We start from the raw sequence: 16334 nt of genomic DNA on the forward strand, positions 1-16334 counted from the left end.
ACTCTGACAAAAAAACGGGTCAAGGAGAATATTTGGTGACCCTGTATGGATGATCAGATCATGGTGAGTGTTGTGGATTGTGAAGTGTGTAAGGAGAGCGAAAATGGCTTAAGACCGGTGTCCTTACAGCACAAGGACATATTGAGTGCCCTGATGCACCTAGGAGTACGGAGTACGATACCCTGAATAATAATTAAGAGAAAACTAAGGCAGAAAAGTGATGTTACAAATGTATATATTTGATTTTGTTTAAAGTCCTATTTAGTATCATACCCGGGCCTTTCAGACTCTTACAACAACAACAACGGGTCGGTATTTATCTTGTGGAAAGGGGTCAACCCTACCTGAGGTTACAGCATAAAAAGCACAGCAGAGTCATAGTGGGCTCTGCTCAAGCCTGCAGGATGGGGGTGGAGAGACAGAGGCTAGCGCTGAGCTGTCTCCTGCTGCCTTAGGTCCTGAAAGTTAGATAAGGAGGCAAAGTGGTGAAATGAAAGAAGAGTGACTTGAGCGGGCTTTAAATACCCTGGCCCAACGTCTACCACATTTCTAGTCATCAATTAAGCCAAACTGAATTTGATCTGGTGACTAAAACGTCATGGTATTTTTTCTCTATTTACATTGCTGTATACCCTGCTGTGCATTTGAAAAACCCGATAATGTGTTTCAAAAAAATAAATGAAAAAAGAAATAAGCTGCCCAGTTTAAATCCACAACTAACACATATTCTCATATATTTAATGAAATACATTAATGTCCTCTGCATCAGTGTTTTGAAGATGCTCATGTGAAGTGAAGCTGTAAATACTTTTTTTTGCAGCAACCGAGAGTGAGACCCTGTAACTTGGACTGTGTGTCTTAAAGACATCCATATCTCTGGCATCTAAAAACCCAGGTCTTTCCTGCCACAAAACGTTTGTTCCTGTGAAATGTATTCAGTCTTGGAGACTAGAAATGGAGATTCCGTTAATGGCCAGCAGAGAGCGCTCCTCGCCTACTGATGAAACCACTGAGCACATTGTATGAAAGGGGATGAGTTTGCTTTTCAAGGGCAGCGGTGGCAGAGACAGCACCAGCACCTGATGGTGACATCACTTCCGGCCTCTCCCTCTGTGCCCAGCCTGCTGCAGAGGGCAAAGGACGCTCTGGCTCTCCGTGCAGTTATCTTCATCTTTAGACCCTCACAGAACCCCCAGATGGGCACCTACCCCACCCCCGCCCTATGAGAAGGAGAGAGTCTGGAAATCTCTGCACAGGTTTCCACTAAGGTAGGAAATTGTCAGCAACATGTGCTCTGTTTCTAGGCTTAGACTGAGCAATCCTGGAGGAGGAGGAAATCTCTGTCAGGAGCCAGGCTCTTCTGTCGGGGATGAAGGGTGCGGAGGGAGATGGAGGGGGGCTTTCTTTCTGGCCCTGTGGGTGTTTGTGGTCATCGTTTGTGCACAGTGCTTTGCATCTTACTGCACTATAAGAAATCTGTGCATTCTGCACTGCATCTTACTGCACTCTGAGGAATCTGTGCACGCTGCACTGCACTTTACTGCACTATGAGGAATCTGTGCATGCTACACTGCATCCTAATGCACTGTGATAGATCTGTGCACACTACACTTTAATGCACTATGAGGAATCAGTGTCACCACGGTGCATCTTACTGTACAGAGCAATTTGTGCCACTGCACTGCATTTTACTGCACTGTGAAAAATCTGTTCACATTGCACTGCATATTAGCGCTCTATGAGAAATCTGTGTACACTCTTTCCTCGGCTCTCACTGTTAGTTGTTGACTTGCCCACCTGTACCCCTGTGCCAGAAGCTTGTCCCCCAGCCAGCTAAACGTCAAGGCTCCCCTGCAGCCCCTTTGCCCCTGTTTTCATATCTCAGTCTAGGTAAAACCTCAGTCATTGCAATAGTTTCCAGCGGCATAGGTTGGCTTATAGCATTATCTGCTGCAGAGGTTGTGTGTCTGCTGCAGGGATTGTGTGTGTGCGCACTGACCTTGGGTCTGCCAGGTAGAAGGCCTTCCGAGCAGTTGAATGTACATGTCTGTTTTTGATTTATCTCTGCAGGTTAGATGTGTGTTCATGTGAACAGGGTAGCATTGTATCTGCAGGCTGTGTGTGTTTGTGTGTGTGAATGAGACACGTCTACAGTGTGTCTTTTTAAAGGGTGTCTGTCTTAGCAGATGTTGGCAGGACTGTCAGTCACTCTTATTGGCCTCTCCTCTCTGTACAGAAATCTTTAGGATCACTGGATGTAAGAGGGTCTGCTCTGTGTAGAATTGTCCGGTACTACTCGGCACACAGCAGACGTCTCATCAAAGTCACATGTGAAGTTCTAGTTCTTCTCCATAGTTTGGTAGAATTAGGCAGGTTTGAGTGAGACTTCAGCACAACCTCAAAATGTATGAGTGACCCAAGCACCCAAGGCTACTTGTATAATAATGCTGCAAAGAGTTACTGTACTCTCATCAACGGTGAGTTGATGAGGATTGTCCTATGAAATGGGAGTCTTTGTGAAGGATTCCATTCTGCTCTGCTTGTCACTTCAGCAGGAAGGGGAGAACAAGATGAGCGAGCAGAAAATGCTAGAAGAGGCCAGAGAAGAGAAATAAGAGTGACACAGAGAGAAAAACATGAAGGGTGGAGTAAAGTAATTATTAGATATTGATCAAAATATGAAAGAAATACGTTTGTACCGGAAGGAACAAGAGTTCTTACAGAAGAGCAGAAAAAGAAATGTAATGAACATTGTGTAGAAATTGCCAAAAGTTAAATTATATGTTGTGAGCTAAAAATGTGATTTAAGTGCGGCGTGAATGTGAGTGTTCAAGAGTTATAGGTGTAATGTGCTGTTTAGAGCTATAGGTGGTCCCATCAATTTAATCAAAGTGTCGCCAGCAGGGGCAACGTGTATCGTTGGCTGGGGTAGTTTGAGTGGCTGGGTCACGAGTCATAGTCAGAACCCTTGATTTCAACTGTACGGGGTATGGGAAATTGGTAATATTGTGGTTTATACCAATATGTTAGTGGGAAGATGAAATAGCTCCGAACAGCCTTCCTATATGGTTCTGTTGCTTTTGATGTGGGAGAAATTGCTTGGATTTTTAACACGTGGGGGATGTACGCACTTGTGTGTATGTTGCTTACAAGGCTGAGGGGATAACTGTGCAAGCGAACACCTAAGACAAGTACATATTTGTTAATGCTGTTCTTCTGCTAATGGAAGAGTTTGACAATTGCATATAAATGTAAAGTATATATCCATATGCATAGTTCCACGAGTGAACCCATCCAGATATTCAGTATCTGTATAGTAATACAAGCATTTCCATTTCTTAGACGTACAACAACAAACATAACATTTCAGTACATATTGGTGATCACATAGCAGCTTACACATCATGAATATGGCACCATACTCAAGTAATGACAGACCTATACAGCAACATTCGCAGTTATGCATTATACCTGCTACAAGTGTGGGTTTCCAAGTCTGTACATAGTCAATGAAGCCCAGAAGTCTGCCGGCCTAGAAATCTCAGGCAGTTCTTCTGCATATACTCCCAGCTGCTCACTACAGTAAATTAAATCTTGAACCCACTTTTTAACAGTTGGGGTAGCTCTGGCACCCCAGCATTGAGCCACTGTCTGCTTTGCGAACAGGGTCGAGACAGTAACAATTCGCCTGTTGCACGGCTTAAGCTTCTTAACCTTCCCCAGCAGACACAATTCAGGAATACATGCCACATTTTCTAACACAACCTCAGTTATACATTTTGGAATCAAGTTACAAGATTACTATGTTTTAGTTTAGCTCCATGCATGATGCATAAAGCCCACATCATCCTGCCCACATCTCATGCATCTCGCCGTAACCCCGCAAGCCAAACTTCCGTAATTGGCATGGTGTATAATACAGCTGATGCAGGTATTTGAAATTAATAATACACATTTATTTTTGAAAACAAAAAGTATTAGGGTATTGTGGCACTCCTCTTCCATATCCATAAAAATGCAACAGAATGCTGAGTACTTGAAAGCATTCTGCCATACGAGGGATTTAAATATGCATTTGTCAAATTCAAAATTGACTTCCATTTTTATTTTAAGGATCTTATACAGTGATTCTTTATCTAATAATGCGTGATGGGTTTTCTCCGAGAGCTCCGAGAGAAGTTTTTCATTAACAGACCCAATGTGATCTCCAATGGAAAGATGACAGTCTCTCCAACTCTAAACAGGGCCAGTGGGTGGACCGTTAGTTTGGCTGGTATAATGCAGTGTTGCATTGTTGATAGAGTGCTCTGTCTGCCACACCCTGAATCCCGCCTGTCTTTCTTTAGTGATTTTTCTATTTTGAATTAAGTTTGAAGACTGTCCCTTACCTTTATAGTTTCACAGGTGGTCCACGGTCTGCCAGAGGAGCAGGCGTAACAACTTCCACTACCCTGTTGGACCTCCGTCCACCGTATTTAGCGACCTCCACCAACCTGGCTATCCCTATGACTTCAGAGGAGCGACAGGAGCTCCTCTAAAAGCACCTAGAGTTTGCTGAGTGGCTGCCATGTTTCACACGGGTACCCAGAATACTTTTTTGTTTTACTCCTAAAGTGAGAGTTTGCTTTTTGTAAAATCAATAAATAATGTACTTGATACACCGAGAGCTTTCTACAAGGGAGTCTGGGTCATTTTTTCCTAGTTTCTTTCAGTTTGAGATAGCCAGTTTTTTCATCGTGTTCCTGAAGAGAAACAAGTAGGTCAGAATGCCTACCATAAGTAGGGCAGAGGGTCTGATGTACGTACACCAACGGCCCCAGGTATGTCGGTCTTTGTTGGGAGGGTTCTTGAGGTTCTGACCTCAGTTCAAACAGAGGGGAACTGTGATAGATTCTTCTTAACAACCTCAAACATTCTCCAATTTATTTGTATAATCCTTTTAATACAATTTGCTAAGCGATTACACATGAGAACCACAGCCATGCGTTCTTCTCTTACTCATGCATTAGGGATCAGGAGGTTGTCTATGATTCTTGGCCTCTTCTTCGCCTGCTTTAGTCCTTCCGGGATAACCTCTTCCACCAATTTATCCTTCAAAGATTCCAGTTGTTTTTTAAAGAGTCGTATTCGAACAGTTTCTCCTAATTTGTAAAACTGTTGAAAGTGGAAATTCTTCCTTTGAGACCTTACAATTGTAAATAAGAATGACATCTCACATATATAGTATAAAATTACAATAAATTTCCACAAAATTATTTTGATCACTTATGTGATATTCTTTTACGCCTGTCCACATTTAATTTAATAATTTTCATAGTAAAATATGACACTAAAAGTTATTTCACAGTATTTGTCTCTGCTAAATATATAGCCTTTTGCACCATAAAGCAGTTGACTTAAACACTAATGTTCGAGGCATGTGTGCTGTAGATAAGTCCGATATCTAGTGTTGGGCTCAGATGATTATTAGTTGTTTTTGTTCCAAGAAGTTTTCTTCGAGTTACATGGCTTTGTGACTCCTCCTCTTAGTAATACTGCGCATGGTCATCGACGCCATCTTCAGATTGTTTTTTCCCGCTGGCGGGTTCAGATGTAAAATCTCGCAATCCATTTTGAGTCTCCTTCTGGCTCCCTTCGGTCCGTTATATCTATGGACGGTATTGTCTTGATCTGTATCTTATTACCTTCCATACTTAGACTCTAAATAGCTGGTTTGGGCTCAGGCAAAAACGTCTCAATTTCCAATGTTCTCGAAGAATGACCTGCCCATGCAACGCTCTTTGTTCCATTTCTGTCCGATGTGCCACTCCAAATGCCGTCACACAGACCAACATCCCATTTGTAACTTATGCCTCTCGCCCGAACTTTGAGAAGATCGCTCTGAGGCCTGCAAGTCTTTCCAGTCCAAAAAGACTCTTAGGGACTGACATGTTAGAAGACAAGGAATGCAGCAAAAACAAACGGACAATGTCTCCGAAGTCTTGGATTCGGCAAGGAGAGGACAAAGAAGCTTCAGCAGCACAGGCGGAATCACTTTCCACCCATGATTCCAAATCAGAGCTCAATTAGAAGAGGTTTCTGACTCGCTTCAGCTGGCAAAGAAATAAAGTACTGTGAACACTTCTATTTATTTATTATTATTTTTTTTGCATTTGTATGGCGCGCAGCTACCCAAGAAGGGTTTCCCGGCGCCTTTGGCATATGGAAGAACAAAGGTATATGCTGAGCATGGTTTTAGCACAGTTGTTTCTGGAAAAGCCAAGTTTTTATATTTTTCCGGAAGCTGGCGTAGTTTTCCTCTTTCCGGATATGTAAGGGAAGTGTGTTCCACAGGATAGGCCCTCTGACAGAAAACGATCTTCCACCAATTCTTTGCAGTCTAAACAGCGAAATTTGCTGCAGTTTGGGAGTGCAGGTTTCTTGCTGGTAGGTAGGGAGTGGCTAATGCTTGCAGATAGGTTGGTGCCGTTTTGGATTTCATCTTAAACATATAGCTCAGGGTTTTGAAGCTGATACGATGTTCTACCCTGAGCCAATGTAGATCATTCAGATATTTTGACACTCTTACGGTTTTTGGTATTCTACACAGGAGTCTTGCGGCTGAATTTTGGATCAGTTGAAGTCGCTTGATGACTGCTTGGTTTGAGCTCAGGTAGAGGATGTTGCCGTAGTCAATACGCGATGTAATTAATGCGTTGACTACGGTCTTTTGTGTGGCGGGGGACAGCATCCATATAATTTTATCACCGTTTAATTTCAACTGGTTGGTGGTCATCCAGTTGAAAATTTTCTGGAGCCCAATTTTGAGGAGAGAAGGAACTGAGGGATTTGACTCTGATAATGAGAAAATGATTTGGGAGTCATCTGCGTAGGTCATTAGGGTTAGTCCTACGCAGTCCGCTAGGTCAGCCAGTGGTCTGAGATACAGATTAAAAAACAGCGGGCTCAGAATGGAGCCCTGTGGTACTCCATGTGGGGCGTGAAAAGTGTCTGAGCAGGCAAGGCTAGATTTGATCTGGAAGGTCCTCTCAGTTAGGAAGGACTTAATCCACTTCAGAGCATCACTGCGGATACCGTTTCTCTCTAGTGTGGCCAGGAGAATGTTGTGAAAGATGGTATCAAACACCGCACTCAAATCTAATAGAATGAGTGCGACCGTTTGTCCCTCATCCAGGAGTTTTCTAATGTTTTCCGTGACACCCAGCAGAGCGGTCTCCGTAGAGTATCCTGCTCTGAAACCCGATTGTGAGGGATGGAGGAGGCATCCAGTCAATATTACCGACTGTGAAGCCGCTTCTTTTAGAATCACTCTTAACCCCAACTTCACTTTCTCTGGCCTCCTAATATACAGACCTTCTGGAAATGCCAACACATGGACAGCGAACCTAGCAAACTATATTACCCCTTTTCTCTTAGACTACAAGAACTTCACACTCCTCGGGGACTTAAATTTGCATCTTGAGGACTCAACAAATGTGGCGTGCTGTAACCTAATTGACGACCTAGCTGCTCTCAACCTGACACTACTCAACTCAGGACCTACGCATAAGGCAGGACACTTATTAGACCCCATCTTCACCAATATCCTAGAATTAAAATGGATTCAAACCAGCCCCATATGTTGGTCAGACCATCATCTCCTTAGCTTCTGCCTCAATCGAACAAACTCCCCCCAAAAAAATATAGCATGGCCAGCAAACTCCATAAGAAATTGGAAACTCCTTGACATAGAAAAATTGAATCAAACCTTAACAAATAGCACACCTACTCATGGCCAGAATATGGAAAGTCTAGCCGAAGCCACAAACCTATGGCTAGAAAATGCAGCCAATAAATGCCTTCCTCAAACTCAGGCAAAAAGAAACATCCATCGCCCCCCAGCCCCCTGGTTCAATGAACTCCTTAAAACCGAAAAATCAAAATGTAAAGCCCTAGAAAGGCAATGGCGCAAAGAATACAATCAAGAAAAAAAGATAATATACAACAAGGCCAGAAATGCGTACCACTGTTCCTGCATTAAGGCCCGGGCCCTATAAGGTTTAAAAATCTTACCAAGGCCTATCACAAAGAAATCACACTAGCCAAAAAGGCTTTCTTTGCTAAAAGAATTGACTCAGCGTGTAACATCAGTAAGGAAATATTTAATATTGTGAGGGAATTCACCTTGCTTCAAACCCCAAATTCTCTCCATCTGAACTCTGGGTCAATCAGCTGGCTAGTTTCTTCTACAATAAAATTCTCGACATTCAGGCATCTTTTACGCCTACTGCTCCTGCCATTGTTCCTGACCCCCTTTCATTTATTACGAACATTTCACTGGACACCCACATTCTGTCAGATTTTCCTCCTATGACGCTGGAGGCCTCGCTTGATCTGTTGCAAAAACTGAAATCTGGCTCCCCCTCTGACCCTTGCCCCGCCAAAATCCTTTCAAAAATGGCCCCCGTTCTCAACCCTCTGATTAATCCTCTCCTCAATGCCTCCTTTACCTTGGGCGAGGTTCCAAAGGCCTGGAAAAAGGCTGATGTCATCCCGCTTATAAAAAAATCTAATTTGAACCCTTTAGAACACTCTAACTATAGGCCAATATCTTTGCTTCCTGCCCTTGCCAAACTCGCCGAAAAGCATGTACATTCCATCTTGTCAAAATTCTTAGAAGCCCATGACATTCTACATCAGACGCAGTCAGGTTTCCGCTCCAACCTCAGTACAGAAACAGCACTACTGGAGGTAACTGAGACCATAAAGGAAGTGACTGATCGCGGAGGGAAGGCAATGCTGGTATTACTAGATCTCTCAGCGGCCTTTGACACCGTCCCTCACAACCGGCTCCTTCTTAGACTTCAGGAGATCGGAATTAGGGGGACGGTGTTCAATTGGCTCAAGTCCTTTCTCTCTGAACGCCAACAAATGATCTGGTCACCACCTTTTTCAGCAACAGTTCCATCTCTTGATGTGGGAGTGCCACAGGGATCAGTTCTTAGTCCCACTTTATTTAACGTCTATCTCTCCCCCTTGGCTGAACTAGTGGAGACCTTTGGCGCGCGTATCGTCTCCTATGCGGACGATACGCAGCTGCTTTTTACCTGCGATAAGAACTCTGATTTCGCGGGTGACTCTATTAAAAGCTGCTTAGAGGCGGTATTCTCCTGGTTTCAGCTGAATCAGCTTAAATGTAATTCAGATAAGTCTGAAATTATATTTTTTGGCTGCTCTCCTGACATTCAATGGAAATCCTGGTGGCCGGCAGATATGCATCCTCCTTCCTCCCCCACTGCGATCGCTAAGAATCTGGGTGTCAAATTCGACAATGGTCTTACCTTTAAACCCCAGATCCTTGCCCTAGTCGGCCAATGTTTTGGCTTGCTACGTACACTCAGGAAATTCCTACCTCTATTGTCTCGGGCTCACAGGAGAATCACTGTACAAGCAATGATTGGCTCCAGGCTTGACTACCCCAATGTGCTCTATTTAGGTCTCCCAGAATACCTCCTATCTCGTCTGCAGACTGTCCAAAACTCCACGGCAAGGGCCATTTTCGGCTTAAGCCGCAGATCTCACACCTCGTCTCTCCTAGAGGCACTTCACTGGCTCCCGTTAAGGAAACGTATCATCTTCAAGACTTTGACCTTGACCTTCAAGTCCTTACACGGCACCGGTGCTGTCTACCTCAGGAAACACGTTCAGTTGTACCATCCTACCAGATCGTTACGTTCAGCCACACAAGCTCTTGCTGTCGTTCCATCTGTAAAGCACTCACGCATCGGAGGTCGCTCCTACAGAGCCTGTGCACCGCAGCTCTGGAATAAGCTCCCCCTTTCCCTGAGAAAAGCTGATAATCTCCTGTCTTTCAGGAAAGACCTTAAGACCTGGCTTTTCAGCCTCTAGTGCGCTTGTTCTCTGCTCTGCTTCTCCTTACAGATCTGTACAGCGCCGGGACACTCTGCCCGAGTAGCCGCGCGCTATATAAATCTCTGTCTAACATAACATAACATAACATATGTGGCCAACACCATAAACAATGCTGCAAATAAAGCTAAAATCCTATTCAATACAGTATTGGACCTAGCAGGTGCTCAAACAATTGCTACGACTCGTCCTTTAAATAAAAAACAATGTCAAGACCTTGCCTCCTTTTTTAATGAAAAAATAGAAAAAATCATCCTTAACATCAGCTCCATCCCCAATGGTAAATGCCCACAGGATGATGTCTGCGTGTTACCGGACAAATTGAACACCCTCGAGAAATGGCCCCCTATAACCGTGGACTCCCTAAAATCCTCCTTGAAATCCATTTCATCAGGTTCCCCTCGTGATCCACTACCCGTTAGTATCCTAAAACAGCTTGACACCACCTCCCTGACTATTATAGCAGACACGCTAAATTCATCTCTCAAACTCTCCACAGTCCCGTCATGTTGGAAACACGCAATGGTAAACCCACTCTTGAAACCCACTTCTACACCTGCTCCAAAGCCCAAATCATCAGTTCCCAAAATAACAAAAATGCTCACTGGCCACCACTGGACACAAGCCATGGTGCGCACTGAAAACCTGACTCTGAAGCCTCGCCGTACGTCTTGGCTCCGAAAGTCCAGCCTAAAGCATGGGCTTCTACATCCACTCATCCAAGAGTATAACACCTCGGTTCTCAGTCTCAGCACAAAAAAGAAATACTTATTTCGGAACCGTTATCATTTCTCACCAATTTTCTTAGCATGCCTTATCATTTCTCACCAATCTTTTTAGCATGCCTTGTTATTTGCACAAATTATTTCTTTCTGCATTTGTGCATAGCAATAATTTAATGGTGAGCAGTGCAATATTTACTTTTTCCTATTTTGCCAATACAAATTGTGAACGTGCATTTAAGTATGGGGTGTGCTAGTTTTGCTGCTTGCTTGTAACAGTTTTTTCCATTTTTTTAAACATTTTTATTTGCATTTTATTATAACTCAACAGTACAATCATGTCATCATCTGCTCACACTACCCTGTCTCCCACCCTCCCCACCGTACATCTCTGAAAAGTTCCATGTTGGTCCGACCCAGAGTCCAAAGTGCTGTGGTGCGGTAGTCTCTTACTTCCGGGCCCTGAAGCCTCCGGAGTGAACGGATACACACTCTTATCATTCTACTTCTCATGCATCCCTCATAGTCCCCCATCCAGCCCGTGGTATTTTCTCCATTTGCCCCAGACCTTATGGAACTTCTTCGGGCATCCCCTCGCTTTGTAATTGACCCTTTCAGCGGCCATGTAAAGGTCCAGGCCTCTCCTCTATTCTTCCAACCCTGGCGGTTCTGGTGCACCCCAATACTTAGCTATGTCCCTTTTTGCCATCACCAGTGCCAAAACCAGAAAGATCAGTAGGGGACATGACAGGACAACGTCATTCATCATGCCCAGTAGGGCCAGCCTGGGCTCAGGTCCGAGAGAGGTCTCCAGCACCTCGCTCATTTCTTCAAAAACTTTACTCCAATAGTCTTGTATCGTACGGCATGTCCATATGATGTGATAGAAGTCCCCTCCCATTTCCCTGCATCTAAGGCACCTTGTGTCATCCGTCCTACCCATTTTATGTAGCCTCACTCTGCCATAGTACGTTCTATGGAGGACGTTGAATTGGATGAGTCGCAGCCGGGACTTAATGGCCACCTCCCTGGGATGCATTTACACCATGTCCCAGTCAATATCCTCCATGTCTCCCACCTCATTCTCCCATGTCCGCCTAAGTTTGCCCAAGTCACCTAGCATGTTATTTGTTAAAATTTTATATGTAAGTGATACCGCTTTTCCCTGTATCTGTTCCTGTAGCAGCCTTCCATCCAGATGTGCGTAGTCTAAGAGCTCATCTACCTGAATCTTCTCCGCTCACCAAGCATGTCTCAGTTGCGAGTATTTGTAAAACTGCGTACGATGCAGTCCGAAATCCGACCTCAGGTCCGTGAATGTTTTCAGTTCTCCCTTGGCCACTATGTCTCCCAAAGTGGAGATACCTATCATCCCACCTCTGTAAGCCTTTTAATTTGTTCGGTTCAGTCAGCCACATACAGTGTCAGATCGGTGTCTGTCGAGTGGGTTTCTTCTCCAATCCTGTGCGGTTCATCGCCTTGTTCCACAGCTGTAGAGTAATTCTCGTAGCAGGGAGAAGGTTCCCCCGTCTAGCACCCCATATAGGTAGTACATCAACGACCTAGATGACATCCCATGTCTCTCAAGGGCATAAGTGGGGTGATCTGCCTGCGCATGTAGCCAATCGTTGATTGGGGCTTTATGTTACACCCAATAGTATGCCTCCAGAATCGGGAGTGAGATCCCTCCGCTATATTGATGTCGCTGAAGGGTGTTCAGTGCTACTCTGGATTGTTTACCCAGCCAGAGGAAGGATCTGAGTTCCACATGTATTCTCACAAACACTTTTTGTGGGAGTGGATAATATTCATTCTGTAGGGCGTATAAGAATTTGGGTAGTGTGATCATCTTGAATATAGCCGCCCGACCCAATATAGTGAGTGGGAGCTGCCTCCGGCGAGTTGCGTCCTCTATAAAGTTCAATAATATTTGTTCTAGATTCCGTTAGTAGGACTGTTTTCGATCCAGGGTACATACACCCCGAGGTACCTAAACCCTTCTACTGTCGTCAACAACCTTCCTGGGAGGTCCGGCCATCGTTCCCATCCCTTAGGGTCGTAGAGGATCGACTTGTGCCAGTTTATCTAGTAACCCACGTACCTGCCATACCGTTCCAGTTCCAAGAATACTTCCGGTAACGTTTTCTCTGGCTGTGTGATGTATAGTAGGATGTCATCCGCGTAGAGTGATATTTTCTCCTCTGCGGCATCCATCTCCCCTTTCTGAATCCCCTAATGGCTACATTCTGACGCACCCTGGCTGCCAGCACCTCTATCGTGATCGCAAAAAGGAGGGGGGACAATGGGCAACCCTGTCGGGTCCCCCTCCGGACTGGGAACTCCCGTGACAGAGCCCCGTTCACTCTCACCTTGGCTCTAGGTTCTGTGTATAACAGCTGGACCCACTTCCGAAATTTGGGGCCAAAACCGAATTTCTGCAGGACACCCTCAAGAAATGGCCAATGGACAGCGTCGAAGGCTTTCTCTGCATCAAGGGAGAGAAACCAGTGGGGATCCTCTTTCCCTTGTACCTCTTGCAACCAATTGTGGGTGTGCCGGAGATTTAACCTGGTGGCTCGATCCGGGAGGAACCCTGCTTGGTCTAAATGTACTAGATCCGATATCACCGACCGAAGTCGTAAGGCTAGGATTGTTGCCAGTAGTTTTGCCTCTATATTCAAGAGGGAGATATGGCGGTATGACGCACAGTCATCTTACGGTGTTTCCCTCCTTATGTATTGGGATTATTATCGCCATACTCAGGTCTGGGGAGAGTCTCCCTTCTTGTAATGCCTCCTCGAATAGTCCCTTCAGATGGCGTGTCAGGAGGTCCACAGTGGGCTTAAAAAACTCCGCCGGAAACCCGTTTGGGCCCGGGGTTTTACCCATTCTCAGCCTGGACAGGGCCCCAGAGATCTCGTCTAAGGTGATGTCAGCCTCTAGGCCTTGATGGGTCTCAGGGGTCCGGGACGGAAGTTCAATTGTTTCCATATACTGTAACGCCTCCTCACATGTCCCTAAATCTCTAGCCCAGCAGAAGAGTTCATAATGGTCATCAAATGCCTCTGCAATTTGGGCATCAGATCTAATCGGCCGCCCCGTAGGGTCTCTGAGTTGCTCCATCCATCTGGCTGCGCACTCCTTTTTACTAAGCCATGCCATTAATTTGGCCGACTTATCCCCCACATCATATAGGCGGTGCAATGTAGCTAATCCCTGAGTTTTGGCCTCTCCCGTGACCAGATCTCCTCGATATTGTTTCTGCATGTCTGTCAGTCTCCTGAGTGCTCCTTCAAAGTCTGGTATTCCCTCTCTAGGTCTAGAATGTTGGCCTCCAATGCCATTGTTTCAGCATGTAGCTTTCTCGTCTCATTCGCTAATCTGTTTTGTGCTCTGTCTCGTATTACTGTTTTTAGTGCCTCCCAGAATAACAACCTTCATTTTCAGCTACATAAACCTTCACTTCTGCTCTTAGACCCTTCAACACACTCACATTTTGTAAGTCCCATGCCGTCAGCCTCCAGGATCCTCTGCTCCTAACTCTTCCCATTCCACACTTGCTAGTAGTGGGGAGTGATCGGAGATCCCTCTTGCTTTATAATCAAGGGGGTCGTCTACTGCCAGGGTTTGCCTGGACATGAAAATGTAATCTAGCCTCGAGTATACTTTATGTGAGCCCAAGAAGAAAGAGTAGGTATTCTGATCGGGGTGTAGCCTCCTCCACACGTCTGTAAGTCCCATGTTTGTAATTATTTGGAATAGGGGGGTCTGGGTCCGATCTGTTGACGCCGCTCCAGTCCGGTCCAGCCCTGGGTCCATCACATCATTGAAATCTCCCCCAAGGATCTGTATAGTGTCAGCTGTGTCTAGGAGTATATCCACCACTCTCTTGAGCGTGTTGGCCTGCAGTTTTGGGGGGTATACACTGAGAGAATCGTGCATTCTCATCTATCCCACGTCCCCTTTACCTCCGCATAAGTCCCCTGTGGATCCGTCCATGTTTGAGCCATACAGAACGGTGTGTTTTTTTTCACAAATATGGCCACCCCTCTCGAGCCCGTAGTGTACCCTTCATGTGCCAATACCTTGTCCTGACCCCTGGCTAGGAAGGCACAGTTTGTCCCCTTGAGATGGGTTTCCAGTAGCAGTGTTATGTCAGGGTTTAGCCTTTTAATATAGGAATTCACCAGCCCTCTCTTAATCTTACTGCCAAGCCCGTTGACATTCCATGTCAGGACACTGAATCCCCCTTGGTCTCTGTAGCTTCTCACGTGATCACCCGACAGTCGATTGTGTGTTCTGCATAATATAGTCGGTCTCCTGTATGGAGGTGTCTTTCGGAGTACTTGAGTGTGTGGCGACCATGACATGATTTACCCCTCCCTCCCCTCCCCAACGCCACCTCTCCCCCCACCCGACCCATCCCCAACTGAACAGCCCAGGAGCCCTTACCCCTTACCCCAACTCCCCCCACCCCACCTTTCCCCCCTAGCCATCCCATCTGTGCAACAGGCTACTTGCAGGACTTCTAGACAGGAAAGGTCTGTCGCCCTCCCTAGAAAAACCCAACTAGCTTATCCCTATACCCCTATCTGTACTGCATGCAGTGCTCCCCTCAGAGTGAAAGGCACTGTGGTGATGAAACAATACCCTTAAACAGTAACCCAAGGAGAAAAAAAGGGGGTGGCGTGATAACTTGCGTGTCTCTCAGCCCTGTGCCGCATCTCGATCGTCCATGACTTTGTTCGTTCAAGGGTGTGAGTCCTGTAGATCTCCTGGCGAGGCCCCCACCTCAGGAGCCGGCTCCTGCTCCATCTTATTTATTTATTTATTTAGTGTTTTCTATAGCGCGAACAAGACCCAGCGTAGGGTGTCAGAGCGCTTTACAGTAGAGTTTCATCCTTTATTAATGTTTCATAATTCAGTTTAGCATATAGAAATCTATACATTCAATAATACAGTTGTCAGGCACAGTAGAAATACATGATCATCTTTGTTCATGATCCAGTGTGGAGTGACATAGCTTATCAAAATTGTTTCATCCGTCATAAAGAAAAGCAATTCGGTAGAGTATATAGATCAATATACATTCAGTGATAACTTTGGAAGTTTAAGGATAGCAAGCCTCCCCTAAGGTCTTTCTGGAAGAAATCTGCTCATATAGTACGATTTTGCTTCCTTTTTAGGTCTCGCTATTCGATGCGCATGCGCATCGAGCTTGCGTGGATATAGGGCTTTAACCAGAGTTAAACTAACTGGGCGATTTGGTGCTGTGCCCGTGGCTTTTAGGTCAATGCGCAAGCGCATTGACCTAAAATGCGCGTGCACAGCACCAAATCGCCAGCCATCTGTTCCCCAGCTTGGATCTCCTGGCTGCTCCTCCCCTAATTATCCGCACATCAAAGGCTGCTCCCGCCCCCTGCTTCACACTTCAAACGAATGCTACCGAGAGCATTTCCCGCCCGGCCGCTTTTAATTTCATTTCGCAAGCAGTTGCCCCTCCTCCCTCTCCTCCCTCTCCTGACTTTCTCCTGCCTGCCACACCAATCCAAACTGAGGCGCTGCTGCTCCAGTCCCTGTATTACTCCCACTCATCTATGATTAGGAATAAAAGACTGTAGGTTAAAAACAGTTTCAAGATAAAAATGGTTTCCCATTACTTTTGCAGAATGTTCTGCATTTCCTTAACCGCCTCCAACTCTC

The 16334-nt window shown here is 45.5% G+C and overlaps 2 protein-coding genes across 2 annotated transcripts in view; both read left to right on the forward strand.

Moving 5' to 3' along the window:
• The first annotated feature begins 1138 nt into the window (after positions 1 to 1138).
• LOC147661246 (uncharacterized) overlaps positions 1139 to 16334 on the forward strand; it is a 137463-nt gene continuing 122267 nt past the window's right edge. The window contains exon 1 of the mRNA XM_086951207.1: positions 1139 to 1268. The gene's annotated coding sequence lies outside the window, so the exon portion shown is untranslated. The remainder of the gene's footprint in view (positions 1269 to 16334) is intronic.
• LOC147661247 (uncharacterized) overlaps positions 1139 to 16334 on the forward strand; it is an 80986-nt gene continuing 65790 nt past the window's right edge. Inside the window, exon 1 of the mRNA XM_086951209.1 lies at positions 1139 to 1268. The gene's annotated coding sequence lies outside the window, so the exon portion shown is untranslated. The remainder of the gene's footprint in view (positions 1269 to 16334) is intronic.

The sequence above is a fragment of the Lissotriton vulgaris genome, unplaced genomic scaffold (assembly GCF_964263255.1).
Source record: "Lissotriton vulgaris unplaced genomic scaffold, aLisVul1.2 SCAFFOLD_372, whole genome shotgun sequence".
In the NCBI taxonomy this organism is placed as follows: domain Eukaryota; kingdom Metazoa; phylum Chordata; class Amphibia; order Caudata; family Salamandridae; genus Lissotriton; species Lissotriton vulgaris.